The sequence below is a fragment of the Microcaecilia unicolor genome, chromosome 3 (assembly GCF_901765095.1).
Source record: "Microcaecilia unicolor chromosome 3, aMicUni1.1, whole genome shotgun sequence".
NCBI lineage: Eukaryota > Metazoa > Chordata > Amphibia > Gymnophiona > Siphonopidae > Microcaecilia > Microcaecilia unicolor.
The window spans coordinates 483,774,741-483,800,333 of record NC_044033.1 but is presented as its reverse complement, the minus strand read 5'-3'; positions in this window follow the sequence as shown (position 1 = coordinate 483,800,333).

Sequence of the window (25,593 nt, the reverse complement as noted above, 5' to 3'; positions counted from 1 at the left end):
TGCTTATGTAGGAAAAACATGTAAATAGAAGTTCAGAGATATCATAGCAACTATGTTTACATGACATAAGTGTAGGAATTCCTAGGGGCAAAGAATAGGCAGAACAGGGGTAAGATTGGCACTTATCAGCATATTTTTTTAAAATATGCACATATTTGCCAATTCATTCTGGCATTTGCATGCACATAACTACACCCACCTCAAAGCCAGCTTTCCCTGAATTAATTATATAAAGGCACATAGGTGCAGTCTAAGCTCTCTGCTATAAAATTACCCTCTTAAGGCACAAATTGTTGGGCCACAGGGCTGACCCCCAAAGTTTTTCCAGCTTTATTGAGATAAACATTTTTTACAAAAACATTCTTGACAATTTTCAGTTCAAAACGTAATTATTCTTTTTTTTTTTTGCTATATCAGAAAAAAGGCTGAGATTTATCACATTTCCAGTTCGTAATGGGGCTTTGTGGGTTAGAAGAAAGAAAAGGGGGGCAAGGGCTGGTCTGATTTCAGGGTGGCTGGGAGTCTCTAAGTTTGAACTGTTTGCAGGCAACACAGCGCACTAAAATGCATTGTGGGCTGAAGCTAGACGTGCCAAATTTTGACAACATATAATATTCTCAAACTATATATGCTACTGGAATGTTAAATGAACATCAGCAATTATCTTTTTTGACACAGTAGAAAAGTCAAATATATTTCCTTACTCTAAATTCTGAACAAAAAAGGTGTATCTGCTTATGTGTCACTAGTAAGACTAACTAGCTCTGAACAGATAACTAAGGGGCCCTTTTACCAAAGGGTGGTAGGGCTACCACCAGCTTGGCTCGTGACAAATCAGCCCTACTACTGGGCTCGCCCAGGAGCCCAGTGGTAGTTCCAGTTTTTCCATGCGCCATTTTCGGCGCTAGAAAATACCTTTGTACTTCTAGTGCCAGGGGAGTGTGCCCAGTGGTAATCAGGCACCGTCACATAGCTATGTAATGGCCCTTAAAAAAAAAAAAGATCTTTTTACCGGCAGTGGTAAAAAGTGGCCACGGCGTGTGCAATCCCACGTGCCAGTGCCACTGCAGGCCACCTTTTACCGCTGTTTGGTAAAAGGGTCCCTATGACTTTAAGTACGACTAACTAGCTCTGATCAGATACTTAAGTGATGGCAGCCTGTATAAGGTCTGCACAAATCCTTCCCCATTGACCTACATCATATCCTACAGAGAGTGACTTTTATTGCTGGATGTAGTATCGCACTAATTTAAGCTTTAAAAGCACTGCTTTAAAAAAAAAAATTCTGTCTCGCACTTCTTTAAAAACCTTTTTAATTCCTCTCAGAAGCTGGTAGCACTGTTATCACGCAGTTGCAGCAGGCAATATGTCTTAAAATATAATTGTTAGGGCTCACCGTTGTCAAGAAAGCACAGTATGAACTCTGCAGAGAAGTCTTTAAACCCTTCTGCTCGTCAGCAGCCACAGCATAGGTCTAAAATTTGAATATATGCAAGAGGACCCAGAAAGCATGGAAGGATAACACCACCACCTAATTTATAGGGCTTATAAATCTTCTGACAGGATATAATTTCCTAGCGGTGCCATTTAAAATAAAGCCCAGGGAGCGGGGAGATAGATATCTGTAGGTGGACAGACGCGTAAAGCTGTTTGTTCCTTTTCCACCCTCTCTTTATAAAATACTAAACACAAGCCAAGCAATTCTCAACTTAAATCAATGAAAACATGCTACTTACTGCTGAGTTTTCGTAAACACCGGGACAGGGGTTCTGTTAATTTTGTTAATTGAAAATCGAATATATCTTTAAGCAACAAAACCTATAAAACTCTGGAATTCTTTTTCCTAGTAGCACCTTCCACATTATAATAACCAGGGCAGGGCAGTGTGAAGGTGTTTGGTGAGTGAAAGCCGGGCCCCTGTTGGATTTTTAAAACTAATTCCTGAATTAAGATGCCTCATACCAAAAGAAATGGAACGCTGAGGTTTGTTCCCCCGCCTACCTCGACTTCCTCTCCAATCCAACAAAAGCCTGGATTGCTTCCTTGCCGGAATTTCTTCAAGTGAACTGGGGGCGGCAGGGCCCGTTGCGGAGGTAGCCGGAGGAGCGGAACCTCTGCTGGGTCAGGAAACATCTCTATCCCTGCCCTCAGAATCCAACATCTCTCCGTGTCCAGCGTTAACAGCAGCACTCAGAGACAGTTTTCACGCTACCAGAAGTGTAGATGTTGAGCTCTCTGGCGCGGGCCTTGCACTGCGACAGAAACATCTGGAAATAGAGGCCCGTGATTCAATCGGAGCCTCAGGACCAACCAAAGAGATAAGTCTTGAACCTTCGTATCTTGAATTTCCCAAAAGTACCAGGATCATTACCTGCAGACTTACAGTATTTAAAAGGTACTTGTTTGAAAATTTAAAAATTCCTCTGAATGCTAGTCCTCCGATTAATAAGATTTACTACCTTCTTAAAAGACCTGGGAAAAATGATGGGGAACCCAGACCCAAAGTTGAAAAGATTGATTTGAATAATATATCTGCAATTCTGGAACAATCGATAGAGCTATATTACTAGTCTCCTTTGTATTTGAACAAGACCTTAACAACATCTTAAGACTTTATTTTAAACACTCTAAAGAACTGTTGGAGGTGGAAAAATTAGGATTTATCCAGACGTTACTAAGTGACTGAAGAAAGGAGAAAGATTTTCTTGGCTATGAAACAGCAAGTGTTGGATCTCGGGGCCACATTATTTCTTGCTTATCCATGTAAATGTTCGATAAGATTAGGAGATATTAAGTATATATTTTACACACCAGAACAATTAAAAGTTTTTCTAGATTTGAAAAGACTAAAATAATGTTGGATAAGTAATAAGCAGAGTCTCCACACATAGGTTAAATATGTTACAATTTCCTTAGATACTCCTATATTTCTTTCTCATGTCCCTCTAAAAGTGATCTAAGAAAGCTGAAGTATATATATATTTCTTATAATTGTAATTTTCCCTATTAACATTTTTTAATCCTGTGTTGCTGTTAACAAGTAAGTGACTTGTAAAGAGATGTAAAAAATACTATAAATAAATAATTTAAAAAAATAAAAATAATAACCAGGGCAGCTGTGTCCGTTGCCACCCCAGTTCCCTACTACCCAAATAGGGGGGGGAGTTATCAAGATGCAATAAAAAGCAACATGACCCCTAGTAGTAGTAGTACCATGAGACTACAGCTAGGGGTCACCTGCACCACTTGAATTTTGGCACCAGCAGGGTAGCAATGAGGGGAAATCGTTTCTGCCTGGATTCCCACTAGACCCCTAGGGATGATGAAGGCCTACAGGCACTATTCCCTGAAAGCTGAGTGAGTGTCCTCCAAATGTATTGCTACCACTAGGGGGGTGGTGCTTCAATTTTGTATTTTCAATCACTAAGGACAGACAGATTCCCTGGAGTACGCAGAACTTGCCTCTCCCTCACTGTTCAAAATGTGATAGTGAAACAGCATCCCCACTAGCAGGACTGTAGGTGGAGGACTCCCGCTTAGCTTAGAGGAAGCAGTGCCTACAAGTGGATGGGGAGGGGGGGGGCTTTTTGAAGGGGTGGGCATTTGAGCTGGATATTGGCACTTTACCAGCCAAGTTCTGATTCCACTTCTGGAACATCCCCAAAATAGCTGGTTTTCATTTTGACACTAACTGGTTATTTTCAGCTGCACTAACCGGTTAAGTTATGCTGAAAATTAGTGGTTAGCCCCAAACATGTTGACCTCTTTATAATCAGGGGGACTTAAGGTCCTAGAACAGCTTTAATTACTTTCTGTTTTACATGTTCTTTTTTTATTTTCTTTAAAAACTTAATAGTGTCCATAGTATATTTCCAAATCTTCACTATCTGAATTATCAAAATTCTCAAATTCAAAAAGGGAAACTTATTTGAAGCCATAAAGCTGCCACTCAGTCACTCAAAAAAAAAACCTCAAGCATAATCACAGCCAAGGGTAATTGGCCTACCTTCAGTGGCATAGCAAGGGCGGGACGGTGGGGGCGGTCCGTCCCGGGTACACTGCTGGAGGGTGCAGAGAGCAGCCACGTGCCTGTTGGCTCCGCTGCTTCCCTGCTCCCTCTGCCCCGGAGCAGGTTACTTCCTGTTCCGGGGCAGAGGGAGCAGGGAGCCAGTGGAGCCAACAGGTGCGCAGCTGCTCTCTGCACCCTCCAGCAGCCAAGAATGCACTCGGGGGGGGGGGGCTTGATGCACCAGGGAGGGGCATGTCATTGCGCCAGGGGGGTGCTGTGCTGCACCCTGGAGGGATGGACACCACTGCCCCTGGGGGGGGAGGGGTGCGCAGCAGCGATCTGCCCCGGGTGGCAGCCGACCTAGGATCGCCACTGCCTACCTTGGCAGTCTTCAATTACCTCTCACACAATCTCTTGGAGGCATAAACTTGAGACTTCCTACAACACAGAATGCAAGTGTCTGAGCTAGGACCACTCTTCTTCCCTGGAATTCCCCTTGGGTACTGCAGCCAAGCCAGAACACCCTGGATAGATCCTCACTCAGGGCTTCCCCATTCTGTCTCACTCTAGAACTTTTAAGTTGCTTTCTGCCTGAGCCCACCCTCCTGAGAGAGCAAGCTAAGTAAGGGTCCTTTTACTAATGTGCACTGAAAAACAGCCTGTGGTAGTGTAAGCGCGGGTTTTGGGCGCGGGCAGAATTATTTTTTAGTGTACCTACAAAAAATGCCTTTTTTGCCAAAAACGGATGTGCGGCAAAATGAAATTTGCTGCTCATTCATTTGGGGTTTGAGACCTTACCGCATGCCATTGACCTAGTGGTAAGGTCTGATGCGGTAACCGGGCAGTAATGCTCTATGCGTGTCAAATGCCACTTGACGTGCGTAGCTGCCGCACGCCAGAAAATAAAAATATTTTTCAGACGCACGTAGCTGACATGTGCCAAAATTGAAATTATCGCAAGGGCCACGCGGTAACCGGGTAATTTGGCGTGTGTCTGCCATGCATAGGTGCCTTCGCGGCTTAGTAAAAGGATCCCTTAGCTCTTCTCTGCCTTAAGGTAGCTCAGTTATAGCTTCAGTAAGGGAGCGTCCTTAAGGAAACCCTGCCTTGTACAACCCACTCCCTCACACACCAGTTTTAAAGAATTACCCCTACAGAGGGTACAGCAATGCTGATTCTTTTTTTTTTAAGTGTTTGTATGTTTATCTTTCAGAAGTTCTGAAAGTGTAACAACAGAAATAAGATAGTTCTCTTTCTTCCTTCACTACTTGATCAACATCTCTACAATTTCCATAAGAAAACATAACTTCACCCAAGTACTGGGCACCATAATGAGTTAAAATACCTCAAGGCTTTTGGCAGGCATGCTTATGTTCCCCAGAAAAACTATCTCTGATGCCGTGCTCATGGTTGGCACGAGTAATTATCATCTGCCTTTAGATGTTTAACACTATTGGCTGCGCCTCTATCTATGGAAGTAAAATTTACCCTAACCATTTGAAATACATTTGGCTGAGTAGATTGATGGCAGCTAACTATGGAGAAACTTCCCTAGAAAGGTGAAATATATATATAATACCATATTTTAATAATTTTATGTTAATAAGCAATAGACCATAGTCACAGATGAGCAGAGAAAATGAGCCCACTATGTTTGTATTAATATATGGATTTCATTCTGACCATAATTTTTTGTTTACTGTCCAAAGCAGCAGCAGTAATCGTTGTGTTCATCAATTCTTTGGAATGGGATCCATCTGTACGATTGGCAAAGTCTGAGTAATATGCATCTGGTAAAGCTGCAAGAGTGTAACAGCTATAATCATGGCTATGTTGCCATTAAGAGCAGTTTGCTTTCTTTCTGATTTGCAGAACTGATTAACCTTTACAGGACAGACTATCTCCCATCTTTGGCAAAATGCTACTAATTTTCCACTGTCTTCCTCTCAAAAAATACTCTTTATCCCAATATATAGCTCATTGAAGGGATTTCTAATATCAGCATGTGTTGTTTTGGGACTGTCCTCAAATGTCAAGTACACTGGGTGCTGGTGAGTCATAAATACCCATTTGCAAGCATTAGGGGTAATTTTATAACAGGGTGTCTAGGTTGGAACGGCCTACTGCATGTACCTTTATCAAATTCCCCAGGAAAGGTAGAGTCAGACATTTAAACTTGCTGCAAAGCAGGTGTAATTGTGTGACTGTGGTGCTCATTTTCAAAGCCACATAAACTTACAAAATTCTATAGTAACCAGGGCCACAAGGAGAAGGGCCCGGGCCACCCCCCCCACGTGCACCCCCTCCCATAGTATGGCCCCCCCCCCCCCCCCCCTAAGCCTGCTTACTTACTTTATACTTGTCTCCTGCTCCTGTGTGCTGGAACCACGTTAACTCTGCTCTGCCGTCACAGGTCCTTCTTCCTGCCACATCCCCTCCTGTGTTCATAGAAACAGGAAGTACTTCACACAAGAGGCGGAATGAGGCAGAAAAAAGGACATGTGGCCAGCAGAGTAGAGTTAATGTGATAACCTGGCACTCAGCACACAGGAGCAGGAGACCAATTAGCCAATGCTGGCCCCTTAGAGGCCAGGCCCTGGGAATGTTGACCCCCCCCCCCCCCCTCGGTGGCCCTGATAGTAACATAAGTAACTTTGCAAGTCTATGTGCTTTGAAAATGAGCCTCTAAGTGTGCCGTGTATATAATATATACATAAGTGCCAATCCCATCCTGTTCTCCCTGTTCACCACCCCAGGGGACACCTACGATATGAATCTATCAAATAGAAGTAGATATTATGCTTCAGTGTTCCTGCTTCATACATGTATATACCCCAAAGCAATTTAATAAGAATATACTTGAATGTGTAAAATGCTATTCTACATGTTTGCCCCTTATGAAATTATCCCATAGGGAGGTAATTTTGAAAGCTCATTATACACTGAACAAACATGCCACTATACTATTCAAAAAGACATACCTCACATCCCTCTGCCCTCCCAATCCAAACACATCCCTCCATTCAAAAAAACACATCCCACACACCCACCCCCTTGATACACACCCACCTTACACATTACCCTATGATCCTCATGTGTACACATTACCAGACCCACCTCTGCCACACACTCCAACCCACACCCACCTATACCCCCATACTCTCCACTCTCCTACCACAAGCCCCCTCCCCTATAACCACACCTATATCTTCTACAAATCTACATTGGAAAGCAGACAGAAGACAAGCAGGTGTAACGGGAGGTGTGGGGCTTTGGGGACAGTAAGGATAAGTTGGGGGAAGGGGGTGAGATACAGAGAAAGGGGTGGCGTGGCTTGGGAGCTGGCAGGTGTGGGCAAGGAGCTGAGGAGGTGAGACACAGAGGAGACAAGGCAAGAAATGTAAGGGTGAAAAGGTTCAGACTAGGGCAAACCAGCAAATGGTAACACAGCACTCGGCAACGCTCCACTTTTTCTCCCAAATGACTACTTACAGCTTTGAAACCACTGTCCCAGGGAATATTGTTATGCAAATGTTTAGGATGGTAACTAGAACAGTGAAGTATCATATTTTGATCTGTTCCTTTTGAAATACAGAAGTTTTGAATAAGTCAAAACTTCTAAAAAATGAATATGCTTCTTGTCCCATTGTGTAGTGAACTGAATATTACTGTCTACTCCATTAATATAAGTCCAAATTCCTTAAGTTCATCTTCTGTACTATGCCAAATCAACATAATATCACCAATAAACAGTTTGCAAGAAATAATGTGTAGTTCAAAAATACATCCATACACAAATCTATTCTCAAACCTCGTCATATATAAACAAGCAATAGATGAAGGTACCATGGCTCCCATGGCCACCCCTTTAACTTGGAGATAAAACTTTCCTTCAAACACAAAATAATTATGTTTCACTACTAATGTACTCATCTTATTCAATAAAATAATTTATCTCCAGAAATAACCGCTTGAGAAAGATAATAATCTACATCAAATCGTGGTGGGTACTTTTCCACTAGGCACAGGTCCAAAGCAAACACTAGGTGGACTAGATGTCCACTAGGATGCCACAATTTTGGGGGCTCCACTGATGCAGCAGGGAAAACATTGCCCAGCTTGGGGCCTTAAGCATCCAAACAAGTCAGTCACAACAAGGGCGACGAAAAAAGGAGGGGGCAGCAGACGATGTATAAACCTGTACCTTTATTAAACATTCAGGACTTGACACGAGTCATGTTTCAGTCCACAGGAGCCTTCCTCAGGAGTCTCTTTGATTGGATGTGTGTTAATAATGAGATGTAACCAAAAATGATGCAGGTATGTTCAATATCTTGCTATCTGTCTTACAAAACACCCCATAAACCACTTGGACTCTCTGGAGTACAAACTTGTTGTGACTGACTTGTCTGTGTGCTTACAAGGGTTCCTGTTCTGTTTTCTGGTTGTGTCTTAAGCATCCATGCATGCTCAAGAGCTGCCAGGTTCCACCCCCCCCCCCCCCCCCTCCAAACTTTCTGTTTCAGAAAGGGAGGGGCCCAGCAAGCCTTAAGAATGCATGGAAGCCCTGAACTGACAGTGATGAGTATTGTGTAGGCATACTGATTGCTGTGTCACTGCCAACCCAGAGGGTCTAAGTAAGGGAAGGGAAGCTGTTGAGCATCTCAAGAAAAGAAAGAGGAGGCCTGAACATGAAGAAAGAGGAGGGAGGGAAGGGGAGATGCTGAACACAACAGAGAGGAATAGGGAAGAAGAGAGATGCTGGGTATCATGGGGAATATGGTAGGAGAGAGATGGTGGCATCACAATGGGATTGGGAAGGAGAGAGATACTGGACACCACAAGAGAAAGTAGGGAAGGAGAGAGATGCTGGATATCATGGGAATGGGGTAGGCCAAGGGAGATGCTGGACTAAAGAAGGGTAGGGAAGGGAAAGGGAGCTGCTGGACATGAATAGGGTGAGGAGAAGGTCTTGAAGTGTCCCGTGGTTGGAAGGGAGCATGGCTCGAAATTCACCTGGGCCAGTCCTGACCAGTCAGTATTCTTTAAGAAGCCATTTATAAGCCTTCCTGTTACCTAAAACCAGGTGCTCTTTTATAAGTACCCCACAAATGTTAGAGCTTGTGAGGGCCTGCACTTTCTTCATAGCACAATATGTTATGGAATTAAGCCAGTGACCCTATGAATTTAGCAAGGTGTACCTTTATGCTCAAATGCAAAAGGTCAAACTAGAAGGACTTTTAATCCTTTATTTTCTGGGTGATTTAGCCTTTACCTCTGAGGTTTCTATATAGCTTTGATATTATTTCTAAGAAGTAAATACAAAATATATTATTTCTCAAGGCCATACTTGGTGACAAGTCTTAACAGGGCAAATTCTCAAGACTCAAGTCATTCTTTCCATTTGTCACTTTGATCTGCCACATTATTATTAAAACACAATCTTTACAGCCAGCTTGCAGTGTACAGCTTTGATTACAACTGTATCCGTGCATGAGCTGAAAACAGGAGCTACTAAACTACCAATGCAATTATTTAGTACAACTCTTTTTATTAATTTCATAAACAACATCAACAGACACGTATAATTTATGGTGTCAACACCAATCAGCAGAGGTGTCAATATCCATGGGCTCCCACATCTTGCAAAAGGACTGCTATCTGTTGCACTGCTCTGCCACTGAGGATTCATATTTGTAAACAGTACATATCGAATTCCACCAGATATTATATTCTATATGAGTGATATCTCTTCAATTATGAAGTATGACTTACACCACAATAGATATTAATAAATCAAAAAATTCAAAGTGAGGCTGTGCTTTCAGCAATGGCAATATATTAAGTCAAATAAATCATAAAGATGACAAGGCTGAAAATCAAACTTAGGGCTCCTTTTACAAAACCACGCTAGCAATTCCGGGGCAGTAAATGCAATGAAATCCATTCAATTTCATTGGGCTTCGTTGCATTTGCCGTACAGGAATCACTAGCGCTGCTTCGTAAGAGGAGCTGTCAATTTTTAACTCTTGAAAATACATTAATCTCCATTATGAAACAAGTGTGCTATCACCCAGATATCCTTTTATTTGCACATCACCCAATTTAAACATTTCTTTTGCATTTGAAAAGTGGATTAATACCAAATAGGATTTCACTGAAATTGACTCCTGGGTGTTTCCAGCAGTTCGTCTATCAACAACAAAAATTTCACTCCAATAATTCTCATCACAAATCACATTTACTTTTATCAGCAAAAACTAGAAGGAAAAAGCCTCTAGAACATAAACCATTCATAAACTATTTAATACAGTGGTTTGTTATTTTGCTCAAACTGGAATAATCACAGGCAAAAAAACTTCCATTGCTGTATCACTTTTATGTAGTCAAAAAGGTGTAATCCATAAAAACACTTAAGCAGCTGGACCCATATCCAACGGTCCACCTCCAACAATGGCTACTAGCGTTTCGCAGTAAATAAAAACACTGCTTCAGGGAGCCTGAACCTCAAAAGCTGCAAACAAAAATACTTTTATAGAGATTAAAGTCAAACAGATTCACAAAACAGGAGAACTTACATTATCTATCAATGAGCCAATGTTCCTTTTAGCTTGACAAAAAATCCAAAATGGCATCAGAGAGATAGATGCTATTGGCTCTATGCCAACCAATCAAAAAACTACTTATGTAAAAAGGTGAAACAGGCAAACAGAACATTCATTGGAGAATATTATTTTATTTATTTATTTATTTATTCATTCATTCATTCTTATAGCCCACAATTATCCAAAAACAAGTTTTGGATCAATGTTCAATGGAACATTAGTGGCATGTGAGATTAACTATAAACTTTCTTGAAAAGATATGTTTTTAGTTATCTTCTGAACTGGAGGTAGTTGGTGATGCTTCTTATGACCTTGGGAACTGAGTTCCGCCATTTAGCTAAATCCAATCATGTAGATGGATTTGAAGGTGATGTTTCTGCAGTTGGGTAAGTGGAGTAATAAGTAACCCCTGGTTCCTAGACTTGCATTTCTTGGTGATAATTCAATCAAGTCTAGCATGTAATCGGGAGACATGCCAATGAATAATCTAGCCTTGAATGGGCTGTGTCGTCAATGCCGTGTGGAAGGCGCTAGTGCAGCTTAGTAAACAGACCCTTTTATATGCTAAGAAAAACTATTCCTTAAACCAGGGGTGTGCTGATAAATTTTTAACAACAGGCTCTTTCTCCGGACGTAGCCAGCTCTGCAGTTGGAAGGGCCAGGGGTGGCCAGGTGGGGGGGGGGGGAGCAACGCTTGCCTCTCTCTCCTCCCTCCCTTTGTGCGGGCATGCTAGGCATACATTTGCTGGCAGCCAATAAATGGACTGCCACCACTCCCAACGTCTTGCTCTGAGCAGCATGCTGGAACTTCTCTCACATGCTTGAGAAGTCTCAGCCTGCTGCCCAGAGCTGGAAACAAGGAGCGGGGAGCAGCAGTAGTCTATTTACTTGGCTGGCAGGGCTCAGCATCCCCACCGGCAAAGTAAACGAGAATTCAGCAGGGGGCCCAAGCCCACATTTTGGGAGCCAGTTGTTAAAGTAGCCATGGAGGGCCCTACTTTAACAACCGGCTCCCAAAATTCTGAAAAACTTAACAACCGGCTCTTGCGAGCCTGTGAGAGCCTGCTCCAGCACACCACTGCCTTAAACTCTCCTTTGCAAAGTGAGCAAAGTAACTTACATATACTGAAGATAAATAAATAATTTATTTATTATATTTGTATCCCACACTTTCCCACTAAAAGCAGGCTCAATGCGGCTTACAAAGTAATAGGTAACACAGAATTTTGTTATGTAAAGTAGGAAATTAAGTATAACATAATAATAGGATGGATAGGTAGGTAGAGACAGGTGATAGACAGAGGAAGGTAAGGTGGGAGATAGAGTCTGGGTCAATGTCCCCGAGGTTACCTATTTAATTCTAAGTCTACCTTTCCCCAAGTTTAAAAACTATTTCCCAACAAATTCTTACCAATGAAAATCTCTCCCTCTCTGGAAGTCTTCTCACAGCACCACAGGGGTTCCTTCCAGTTCGCACTTCTGGAAAACTTTTCAGTGCCAAGGTTCAAAGAAAATAAAAGTTGTCTCATTTTAATAGCTATGTATTCAGGTACAGTGACACAGTACAATGTAAAAAGAACCATTTTTTTTTCCAGAGCAGAGTAATATTACAAAAGTGTTATTTGTTCTAGTTCTTGAGTTTCTTCCTAAAAATGTCAAATACCATTTCTCATCAATTCTTCCACATTCTCAGCTAATAGAAACGAAATCCCATAGGTTTTCCCAGACCTCCGTTTTAATTATAAAAGCAGGATTTGATGGACACGACAGAACCTGTGACCCATGATGTTTCTCCATCCTGCTTTTCAACAGCTCTGCAGAGCTAATGTGCTGTGCCTGAAAGAGCTTTCAAGCACTGTCATTTCACCTTAAATAGGAAAATAACTTCTTGTGATTATTTTGCTTAAAATGGTAAAAACCAGATTGCCATTATGTAGCTTATTTTTTTATTTAAGAAAAAATCTAAAATACCAACCTTGAGATCAAGCACATAATTTGCTTTTTCATGAGTGGCATCCATAATGTCTTTTTTAGTTTAAGGGCAAAAATATATATATGCACACAAAATCACCCCTTTTAGTAACAAGTAATGCAGCAGGGTATGCTGGCGATGGTAATTTGTTCTTTGACATAATCACATCCCTTGCACCTGTGAGGTTTGGGGTGCCCGTGTAATTTTCAGAGCAAACCACTGCAGAATTCACTTAACATCTGTATGAAGCAACCGATACTTGGTGAAAGCTGGTCTTTATTGATTGCTAAAATTGCGATTTAATACAATTGGTTCCCTTCAAATATGCTAACAATAGACTTTTCTTGAGGGGTCAGTTATGAGACAATCTCTTTATCTGATCTTTAGCTATGAGCTTCAAGTGTTGTGAACGCGGAGGCAAGATGGCGGTTTAAGAGGAAGCAGACTCTGAGCTCCCGAAACCTGACGTTGTTGTCTGAGAAAGCGGCACTTTACCCCAGGAAGATTCATGGGGAAAAGGAAGGGGAAGACAGGGACTCAGTCCTCCTCCTGCCCTGGAAACCCGGCGCTCCGGCAACAAATGCTAGAGAAGTACGGAGTTCAGACGAATAGAACGCCAGCACCCGCAATGATGGGTTCCGTAGCTGGTCTATCGGACCGCAGCATAGAGGTGGCATCGCTTTGCCCGCCTCCATTCACAGCCCCACCGCGACCCGGAATTTCTTGCTCTCTATCAGAGGGACAGTTAGTGCAAACCGAAGTGTATGCTGCATTAACAACCGGAGGAGGCCCCGTGGAAGCATCGACCCCAGAGAAGATAGCGGTTACAGATTTGGGTGCAGTGAGCCCTGCACTCACTCCTGTCCTGGTGGCATCTTCAGTGGTAAGCAGTGAACGGATAAAACCAGCTGTGATAACGCTTGAGTTGTTGTGGGACGCCATACAGGGAATGAACACCAGCCTTACTAAGGTAACAACCTCTATAAAAGAAGAAATTGTGAATTTAAAACAAACTCAAGAGCAGCTTTGTGGGAAAATACAAGAAAATCAAGAAAAAACAGAAGTGCTGGGAGGAGAGCTAAAGAAAATACAAGACTTGACAGGAACTTTGGTAAAGGACAGAGATACTCTAGCTAAAAAGCTAGAGTATTTGGATAACCAGGGGAGGAGAAATAATCTGAGATTCCTCAACTTTCCGAAGTCCCCTCTAATTCCTGCTAAAGATATGCTAAAAAAATACTTCGGAGAAATTTTTGGAATTCCAGCAGAGGGTTTTCCCCCCATTACTGGGGCTCGTTATATATCTGGAATTCGATCTCAGCCCCTGGGTTCTCAATCTCATCCAGACCTGAACCTGACAGAGTTCCTTGAGAGTTCATTAGAGGTGGTTACAGAACGTACAACTCTCCTGGTCTCATTCGCTCTTGAACTTGATAGAAATAACATCTTCAAACTGTTTTTCAGGCATATGAATGCACTTTTTTTTGGAGCCAAGATCCAGATTTTTCCTGATCTTAATAAAGAAACACAAAAGCGTAGACGAGAATTCCTGGTGCTTAAACCACGAATTCTTGCAATACCTGGGACATTGTTCTTAAATATCCATGTAGATGCTTTGTGTGTATTGATGGTGTTAATTATATGTTCCTTGACCCCAGAAAAATGCAAATATATATTGAATCAAAAGAGCATAGTAAGATTGCTGTTCAGACTTGAGGCCCCACTTTAATATGCTGTTATATCGGCTAGCGAGTAACTGGGGTTTTTCTTCCTCTTAGAAGAGTTAATTAAACTCAACAAAATTTTTTTTCCTTATTTTGTTTTTCTTAGTTTTTTGCCTCATAATGTGGTGGTGATTGTGGTCGAAGTAAATATTAATAATATCCTTTATGTTATAGTATGTTTAATATATTATTTGTATCAAATACATTTTGAAATTGATGTAATATTACAAAATCAGTAGATGAAAAACAACAAAGCAGTGGAATCAAATGTATTTATTGGAACAATACCCGACGTGGCCACGTTTCGCCCTCAGGCTGCGTCAGGGGTATAAACTATCAAAAGTGTATGTAAATATATCATACACACTAGTAGTTCCAAAATCTAGTTCCATTTATCTGCTACTTCCAACTGAACTGATATGTATTATCAGTTCAGTTGGAAAGTAGCAGATAAATGGAACTAGATTTTGGAACTTCTAGTGTGTATGATATATTTACATACACTTTTGATAGTTTATACCCCTGACGCAGCCTGAGGGCGAAACGTGGCCACGTCGGGTATTGTTCCAATAAATACATTTGATTCCACTGCTTTGTTGTTTTTCATCTACTGTTTTGTAAGCAGTTGTGTGCCTTTTTGTTTTTTTTTTTTGTTTTTTTTATATTACAAAATCATAAATAAAAAAATGTTTAAAAAAGTGTTGTGAACGCTACCACTACTGACTCTGGTTCTTTGCTGCTGACTAATACGCTATTCCCTGGATTCTATATAGTGCGACCGAAATTGTGCATACAAATCCAGCTGTATTCTGGATTTGTGCGTACAACTTAATTATTAAGGGGTCCTTTTACTAAGGTGCACTGAAAAATGGCCTGCGGTAGTGTAGGCACAGGTTTGTGTGCGCGTAGAATCATTTTTCACCGTACCTGTAAAGAAGGCCTTTTTTAAATTGTTTCTGAAAATGAACGTGCGGCAAAACGAAAATTGCCGCGTGTCCATTTTGGGTCTGTGACCTTACCGCCAGCCATTGACCTAGTGGTAAAGTCTCACACAGTAACCGGGCGGTAATGACCTACATGTACTAAATGCCACTTGGTGCACGTCCGTAAAAGTGCCAAAAATGAAATTACCGCAAGAGCCACACAGTTGCCGTGTGGTAACTCCATTTTGGCACTCGTCAGGTGCGCGTTGACATTTACACAGCTTAGTAAAAGGGTCTAACAAGCCAATCTGTGTCAATAATTGCTACTTAACAAGCAATCACTGACACTAATTGACATTAATTAGAATTTCCGCGCACAGCTTACTAAGCGTATTCTTTAAAGTGGTGTGCGTAAATTCTAATGCGTGCTGCCAAAAAGGGGGCAAGACCATGGGCGTGGAATGGGTAGGTCATGGGCATTCTGAAAATTTACATACAGGGGTTACAGAATACACCCGCTCCGCGTTTAACTTAGGGGCCGGTATTTACACCAAGTTTTACTTGACGCAGGCATGGCCACAAGGCATATTCTATATAGCCACTAGACATGTTCTATAAACTGTGCCTAGATTTAGGCACAGTTTATAGAATACGCCTAGGCGGAAGTTTTTTCACCATCAATTTTTCAGACACTGTATATAAATCTAGTGCTTTGTACTCAGTCTGAAACTTTATGTTTTATAAAATAATTTAAATATACAAGCCTGATATATGCTCCTAACTTTGAGGTTCTTTTACTAAGCTGCAGCAAAAAGTGGCCTTGGTGCACCCTTATGTGGGTCTTTGCTCTACACTAAGGTCATTTTTACCACAGCCGAAAAATGGCTTTTGTATTAATGGCTACACTTATGTTGCCATTAGCATGAGGCCATTTTAAAAAATTACCACATGAATAATTTTCAATAAAGATACAATTATAAAAATGAAATTACCACGTGAGCCAACCATTTTGTAGGTGGTAAAGGCTCATGCGATATCCCTGCATTAACCAGTTAGCACGTGGTAATGAAGGTGCACTAAAAGGTTAGTGCAGGAATGCCCACTCTCTGCCCCTGACATGCCCCTTCAAAAAAACAGACAAATTATTATCACTCAGTTAGCATGCTTACATTTTGAAGTGACCACTGGATACCTGAGCATGTCCCATGATGCTCTATTTTTAGCTGCATTAGACTTGCGTTAGTACCTAATGCAGCTTAGTAAAAAGACTCCTCTGAATTTACTGGGGCTGGGAAGAGCTGAACCTGAGAGAGGAGCCTTACCAGTGTGCAGGCACTGATGTGGTAGTCAGCTGGGGCAGTTCCACCTTACTGAGGACCCTTGCAGTAGTTACTACAGCCCATAGGAGCCAAATTTCCAAAATTATTGGGGTGCTGGGCCCAGTGGAAATAACCCTTCCCTGGACACATCCAAAAAAGTTTCTCAATATTGGGGGTGCTCAAGCACCCACAGAGTTGGCTTCTATGCTACAGCCCCTACCGTGGAATGTGGCCAAGGGAGCATGGCTGTGGGCTCGTGCCTGAAGGGGCATGATAAAAGGGGCAAGTCCTGCCCCCTTTGGAGCTGATGAGGAACGAAGAGCGGGGGATGCTGTTCCAGACCTGTTTTCCACTATGGTTGAAGCAGAAGACAGTGAAGAAAAAGCTCTGGCCTGAAGAAGATCATAGTAGCTCAAGGGCCCATGGACAGTCATCTAACTGCGCTACAAACAGTGAGTAATGAGATCTCAGAATTCATCTCCAAAACCTCATTCATGCTGGGTAATCAAACCCCATCCTCTCAACCGACTCAAATATTGGAGGACCACAATGCCGGCAATGGCAGTTGGCAGATCTGACCTACTGGAAGATCCCATCTCTTAGCACGGCTCTTCCAGTTTCCACAAAAAAATTCTGATTCAGCAGTTTTCAACTTTGCCTTTGCAGATTCCAGTTAAAGCAGTGATAGAACATATTTCCATTACTTCATCAGCCTCCGAGCCCGCTTTAAAAGCGGTCTTAACTATAGTAAATCCTTTGTATATCTTTCTTTCTGGTGTGTGTTTTCTTCCGCCAGTCAATTTTTAAAATTATTATAGATAGATAGATAGATAGATAGATAGATAGATAGATAGATAGATAAAGAAAATATACTGGGCCTACTCAGAATTTCACTAAACTCTTAAATTTATGAGTATAAAAAGTGGGTAGCAACAGGGGCAGATTTAGGGGGTCTTTTACTAATGTGTGCTAGCATATTTATTTATTTACTTTATTGGGATTTATTAACTGCCTTTATGAAGAGATTCACCCAAGGCAGTGTACAGTGGATACAGTTTAACATTAAACTTACAATTTTGTTAATAGCATAACAATAGTAAAATAACCAAGAATCAACTAAATAGAATAAATGAGGTAAACTTGAAAAACAGTAAATTGAAACCAAATAATCGAACTACCATGAAACAGTTTAAAAAATATACACATTTAACAGCACTGGAATTCAAATACCAGAGATATAATACAATGTTAACATAATACTAATGACATACCCAATAAGTGTGCATTAAAACATTCAACTAACATGATGTTAAAGATTTTCTACAGCTGAGGGACCAAGAGCAGATATATGATGGGAACAAGATGCATAGTACAGAGTCAGTTGGGATAATTTGATGGTTACCTAAACTCAAGGCAAGTTCTTTGTATAGTTAAGCAAGAGATAAGGAACTGATCTAAGTTACAGTGTGTGTAGCAAGCTAGCCCATGTGCAGAATGAGTGTATAGTCAGTCACCCTATGTATTAAAGGCTTGGGGAAAGAGCCAGGCTTTCACCTGCTTCCTGAAGTAGAGGTAGTTTCAAGTTACACGTAGCCTCTCTGGGAGTAAATTCCAGAGCATGGGGGCTACTCCTGAGAAGGCTCGCTGGCAGGTATCACATCATACAATTTCTTCTGACAAGGTTCAGATAGTGATGATCCTTGAAAGAACCTTAGAGGTCTCAAAGGTGTGTAAAGGATTAACTTATTCTTTAAGTACTGTGGCCCATTTTGTCTGAGGACCTTGAAAATCAGACATATTTAAATTTAGCCCTGTAAGACACTGGTAGCCAGTGTAGCTTTCGCAGGAAGGGTGTGATGTGATCGTGCCACTTGCAACTTCTATCAGTCCTGCTGCAGCATTCTGAACTAGCTGGAATGGGTACAAACTCCTTTTGGTTTGGCCAGTGTACAGGGCATTACAGTAGTCTAGTCATGATGTTATCATGGCATAGACCACTGTGGTCAGACTCATCTTTTCAACATACGGAGAGAGGTTTTGTAGCTGCCATAGGTGATGGAGACAATTTTTGAAGGTTGTTTTAATTTGTGGAATCAGAGTGAGTGATGAGTCTAGCAGTAACCCAAGATTCCTGCCCTATGATTTAAGAGGGAGTTCATACTTCCCAAAAGGTATTCTGAAGTCGGGTATTTTTCCACTTATGTTTGGTATCCAAAGAATCTCTGTTTTATTTGGGTTCAGGCAAAGTTTGTTGTTGTTTTCCCATTCCTGAGTTGCAGTTAGGCAACCAGTCAGGTTACTCAGAGCTGAGGGTAGATCTGGTTCAATGGATATTTTGTGTCCATTGACCAATGCAGCTCAGCCAGAGGCTTGAGGTAGACATTAAATAAAATTGGAGACAGTATGAATCCCTGTGGCACCCCACAGTTCAGTGCCCAAGGTAATGATGTGCTCTTGATGAACAGAACTGACTGTTGCCTATCTGAAAATAGGATTTGAACCAAGTAAATATTGTGCTAGTCTTGTAAGCATGATATTATGATCTACGGTGTCAAAGGGTGCCGAGAAATCAAGCAACACTAATATTGAGGCAGATCCTCATTACAGTTTCTGTGCAGATCAGCAAGAAGCGACACAAGAACTGTCTCTGTTCCATACCCAGGTCTGAAGCCAGATTGACATGGGTCTAGCCAATTACTTTCAATTAGCCAGTCGTTGAGTTAAGTGCAGACTGTCCATTGTATAAGTAAAGGAATGTTAGAGACTGGTTGTAAGTTTTTAGCTTGTCCTGGCCCACTGAGCTTTTTTGCAATAGAGGGTGCACCACAGCTCTTTTCAGTGTTGTCGGCAGCTGCCCTTCCATGAGAGAGGAGTTAACAATTTTAGTGGCCCCTTCAATGAGGCCTGTGTTTGCTCGTTGTACAATCCTTGCTGGGTAGGGATCAAGAGAGAAGGTTGTATGCTGTAGAGCTTTCAGGATATTTTCAAGAGCTTCCTCTGTGACCTCATTGAATGAGTCCCAGATGGCTGTGCATGGTGGGGAAAAGGGAGTGTTCTTTTCATTAGCTGGTAGGAGTTTTGATGGGACTGTCTGTAGGTCCTGATGGAGACCTTTAATTTTGTTTGCAAAGTGAGTGGCAAAATCATTGCTGGTTAGTTGTGACTGGGAAGGCTGGTTCTGTTGTGGAGTTTGCAGCAGGCTGTTTGCTATTTTAAATAGCTGTTTGGTTGAATTTTTAGCTTGTTCTATGTGTTGAGAAAAATATTGTTTTTTGGGTGCTATAATGGCCTGGTGGTACATTGCCATGTGTTTCTTACAGTTGAGCCTGTCTTCATCTAGGTGAGATTTTTTTCCATTTTCTTTCAAGTTGACGTTCTTGACGCTTAAGGATCCATAGTTCTGGGGAGAACCACGGGGTATGTATATCTGGAGCAAAGGACCTTCTTTGAGGGGCCATTTTTTCTAATTCCATTGCTAAGCTTGCATTCCACATATCAACCTGTTCTAACACCGTCATCATCTTTTCATCTACATGGGAGTAGGACAAGGCCTCTAGGAAGTTTTCAGCAGTCAGATTTCTCAAGTCCCAGATTTCCTTCCAAACTTTGATTGGGCCCATCTGTTTTATATACTCCTTAATAGAAAATTTGATTACAAAATGATCAGTCCATGATAGGGGTGTTATCTCTATGCCACCATCCTTGTGGTCCAAGATGTCAACCTCTTTGCAGAACACCAAGTCTAACATATAGCTCTTTTCATGGATTGGAGATTTGATCACCTGAATGAATCCTAGAGCTACCATCATATCAAGGAAGGCAGCAGTAGTGGCATCTGGAGCTTTAATGTGTAGGTTAAAGTCTCCCATAATCAGTAACCTAGGGTAGCTCAGGGTTACCTCAGTCACCAGATTTAGCAGTTCTTGCACAGATGATGTGGTGTTGCAAGGTGCTCTGTAGACCATGAGCATTCACATTGGTTCCTTGTCTCCCAGCTAGATTAGCAGGCATTCTGACACAGACAGGTGGGGGGTGGAGACTCTGTGCAGTTTGATTGTCTCTCAGATCAGGACTGCAACCCCTCCACCCCATTTCCCTTGTCTTGGTTGGTGCAGAATAGTGAATCCTGTGGGGCATAGTTCAGCCAATAGTACTCCTCCGCTTTCATCCAGCCAGATCTCAGTTATTCCCAAGATGTCTAAGTGGTAATCATTGATGACATCATGGATCATAGGAAATTTTTTATTGGCTGATCTGGTATTTACTAGGCCCAGTTTCCAAGTACTGGTCAGTTTGTGGTTGTAGTTGTAGTTTTAGGGGCTGCTTGTGTTATGATTCTGCTAAACAGGCAGGGGAATGGCTGGAACCTGCTCTGGTAAACAGGCAGGGGAATGGCTGGAACTCGCGTCTCATTGGCCTATCAGGGATTGAGCTGTAGCTGCAGATGTCAGAAGCCAAGATCTACTTAACCTTACCTCTCCCTACAACCTTTGCTTTAGCGTTTGATTCCTGTCAGCTGAAGCCTGCTTCCCTTTCTCTCAGTCTGTGCTGTGGCACACTGTGTGTTTGTTGGAGTTTGCCTACTCTCCTTGTTGCTTGTAGGTTCTGTGTTTGCTGGGTGTTCCCAGCATGAGCTTGATTGCTTCACTCCCCTGCACCTGAGTCTGTTCCCTGCTTCGCTGGTGTAGTGTTGTCTGTGATAAGCTTGTCCGTTATATCGTTCCAGTCTGTTTGTTTAAGTTTCCCTTTCCTCTGTGTAACCCTTTAGGTGCTGGGCTTAGTATTTGCCTGCTGTTGTCCTGCCTCTGTTGGCAGCCTCCCTGTCCTTGTCTTGCTCCTGTTTGTTTGTTTGTTTGTTTGTTTTAGTTTTCCTTTGTTTGCCTTACCTTTGTCTGCTGTGTAAGCCCTGCTTCCTGCAGTTTGGTGTCTCAGAAGCAGCCTTTCCCTTTAGCTTGTTTTCCCTTTATTTGCTGAGTCTGTCTCCTGATCATGGTGAGCATTGCCCCTTATCTGATCTGTGTATGTTAAGGCAACTTTCTCTGTTAAGCTTCCCTTTACCTTTGTGTGTGCATTCCTGTGTATGGATTCCCTCTACCTTGAGCGCTGTGTGTATTCCTATAAGCAGCTTCCCTTTACTCTTGTGTGTGGTAGGGCCAGCCTTGTGCATTCTTGTGTGTTGATTCCTTTACCCTTGTGCACTGTGTGGCACAGCCTTGTGTATTCCTATAGGTTGCTTTCCCTTAACTTTGAGTGCTGTACAGTACAGCCTAGGGTATTCCTTTGAGGGGCTTCCCTTATCCTTGTCTGCCATGTGGCATGGCCTTGTGTATTCCTATAGTAGCTTCTGTCTGTCGCCCTTTCCTTTGTGTCTCTAGCTAGTGCTGTGTGCGTTGCTTGTGCTCCAGTCCCTTGGGGGACCCCTCATCGTTCTTTCTCCCTTCCCAGTGTATGACTCGGTTCCTGTTCGGCCGTGAGGCCTGCACGCTTGGCCTCTGTATGAGTGGGTTCCCGTTCGGCCATTAGACCAGCCTGAGTGCTCTATCTCCATTTTTCTGATGGTGCTAGTTGTTTGTCCTGTGTATGCGGAGCTTGGTGGCTGGGGTTGTGCATAGTGCCTGTTTGGTGTACCCTAGGCCTTGGCCAAGATCCTTCCTAGGCCTCGGTCTGGGCTCAAGGGCTCACGAACAGATTAACAGATTGATGGTAATAGCAGGTATTCGTGTGGGTATAGCTAGATAAGAGTTTTGTCTCAAGTCTGTGTCTTCTAGGCAGATGGGGGAATCTATTGTTTCTTCTTCCCCAGATTACTGGGATATCTGAAGATTTTTGATTTACTGGACCAAAGCACATTTTTGTTTATAGTAAGTAAGGTTACAGAGCTCTCAAAAGCCAGTTTGTCTTTGGCAGCAATTATCAGTGGAGTGTTAATCACACAGACAGTGCTTGATGAGGGTCTGGGTCCCTTTGAAGTATCAGCTTCTTAGGAAGAGCAGCTCTGTTGTTTGCTTCAATAAAGATTTCTTGTTTAAAATGAGATTTGCAGTCAGTCAGCTAATTCTACCCATATTTTGTGCTTTTAAATCTTGAAACAAGGTTAAACAGTTTTTTAAAGTCTGGTATCTAATATTTAACAGGCACTTCTGTTCACTAGAGACATACATCAAATGGCTGCATTTCACTCCTGTGAAATTATTTGGAAGTTTTAATGCAAAGGCAGATCCAGCAAGCTATCAGAAATTTAGAGATCATATAAGTTAAAGATGTGAACTTCAACTCACAAATTGTAGTGATGGTTTCAGTTTGCAGTTTCTGATCCTGATGTCCTTTGATCCAATTGATGCAGATCCCTGGAAGCTTTTTTAGATGTAGATCCAGCTTATATCACAAGCAAAGAGAAAGGCTGCTCGCTTGAAAAGTGCAGGGAGGCAAAAACTTGCACTTATCCAAACAAAACAAATGAAATTAACTAAGTGAAGGAAGGAAACTCAAAATAAAACTCAGGATTGGGACCCCAACATAGACTGAGCAGAAGCATGTAAACATTTAGTAGTAAATAAGCAATTAGAGTATAATTTAACCTGAATTGTAGGAGCCCGATGCGAAAACAGCCTCCTGCTAAAAATCAGCTGGCACTAAGCACTGAGAGGGCATCTCAGCATTTAGCACCAGCTGATTTTTAGCGTGAGCTAAAAATGCTAGCGCACCTTAGAGCAGGGAAAATAATGTTAGCACTGATTTTGTGTCTTCTAGGCAGATGGGGAATCTATTGTTTCTTCTTCTTCCCCAGATTACTGGGATGTCTGAAGATTTTCAGTACTAGGGTCATAAATTAGGCACATAAACCTAGGCAAAAGAATGGCAGGTTTAAATTTATGAGCATAACTTTTAAGCTTCTAAATTAAGATGAATTTTCAGCTGAAAATAGGGCAAAACACTTAGGATGCTAACTTAGAAGCATAAATTTAGGAGTACATAAGTATTGCCACACTGGGACAGAGCGTCCTGCTTCCAACAGTGGCCAATCCAGGTCACAAATACATAGCAAGATCCCAAAACAGTAAAACAGATTTTATGCTGCTTATCCCAGAAATAAGCAGTAGATTTTCCCCAAGTCAATTTAATAATGGTCTATAGACTTTTCTTTTAGGAAGCCATCCAGACCTTTTTTTAAACCCCGCTAAGCCAACCACATTCTCTGGCAATGAATTCCAGAGTTTAATTATACATTGAGTGAAGAAACGTTTTCTCTGATTCGTATTATATTTATTACCTTGTAGCTTCATCAACCTTTTTTTTAATATTATGCCCACTGTATACACCCAGCGAGAGCAGAGTAAAAGTGATATAATAGAAGCAGTGAGATAATGCACAGGAAGAAAAAGGGTCTATTTCAGTGGACAAAATTCTAGAATAAGACCTCATGATATGAGGTGTAAATGGAGAACAACAAGGGATAAGTGAATTAAATATTTTGCTACAGAAAAGGTGATGGATACATATATCAGCTTCTCATTGGAGGTGAAGGCAAAAAGCAGAACTAGAAGTCAGGAAATCATAGGATAAGCAGCAAAGACTCTTAACTACTGAGTAGGATAGGCCTCCAGGCATACTCAATATTATCAACAGATACAAACACCCCACAGTGCTGAAGCATGAAAATAAATTACCACATATCAATCACCATCCTTAAACCTTGACAGGTGTTCCACCAGGCAGAAGTGAGGGAGAACCAATCAGCGCTCATAAGGAGAGACACACAGGAAAGAATCTGCAAAACAAAGGGGAAAAACAACTTCTTTAAAGAAATTAGATCAGCAAGCAAGGAAAAACAATCAGCTAAAGTGCAACTACAGCAGAAAATAAAGAGAGTTGCTTTTCAGCAGTCATGCATTGATCAAAATCTGAGACAGGAATGGCTAAAAGGTGAAATAAAACTTAAGGATGAGAGAGTCATAATTGCAGCACAGGAGAGTGGACTACAGACAACATGATTCAATGCTAGCACAAAAAAAAATGGTTTAAAAAAAACCCAGATGAAGACAGATTCTGTGAAACAGAACTGGAAAACGGTTACACATCTCATTATTAGATATGACATGCTGATGCCAGCAAGGCTTGTATACAGAAAGGTACAATAAGATAGCATTTCCCATCCACTGGAAACCATTGGGTCAGTGTCCAATGGGACTTAAACATTAACTGGTCAATAGTCAAAACAATTTAACCAGTCAGAAATTCAGCTTTCATAGAGGCTGGTAAGTAATATTACATCTTTGGGGGGTTATGGAATGCTTTTATAAGTCTGCAAGCACTTACACCATATCAAACATAGTAAAAATGAATGATGGCAGATAAGGACCTGAACGGTCCATTCAGTCTGCCCAGCAGTCACACTCATTGTGAAGTCATGCTTAAACCAAGAATGATGGTTTAATGCTCACAAGTAACCTTAGCGCCTAAGTGATGGGCACGCCCCTCTCACATCCCCACCCCTTTATATGTTATAGAATTTGCATACAAAGGTTATAGAATACCGACTAAGTGTACTTATGCACATAACAGCCAATTAGTACCAATTAGCTAATTTATCAATTACGTTATGCGGGTAACTGTAGGCATTCAATAATCTGTACGTGCAATTGTGCGCACAATGGGTTATATTCAGTAAGTGGCACCCAAATTTGGGCATTGAAAAAATACGGACTGACCGTTATTCTAGAAATGTCACTCTTATAGAATAATGTGTAGTGAGGATTTACACCAACTGAAACCTGGTGTAAATCCTTGCGTGTAAATTAGGTGTGGAACCCCTGAATTCTATAATACGCGTGCGTCTTTTTGGGCCTTTTTTATTAAGGCTCATAGGCACCTTTTTTAAAATATTTTTATTTATTTAAATTTTCCAATATATCACCACATAAAGTGAATATGCAATCGGCATTATTTAACATTAGGAAACAAAAATGATAAGTATATATCTTTACAGCCCATTTGTCCACAAGTTAAAGAAATTTGATTCCAAGATTAAGGAAATTAAAAAA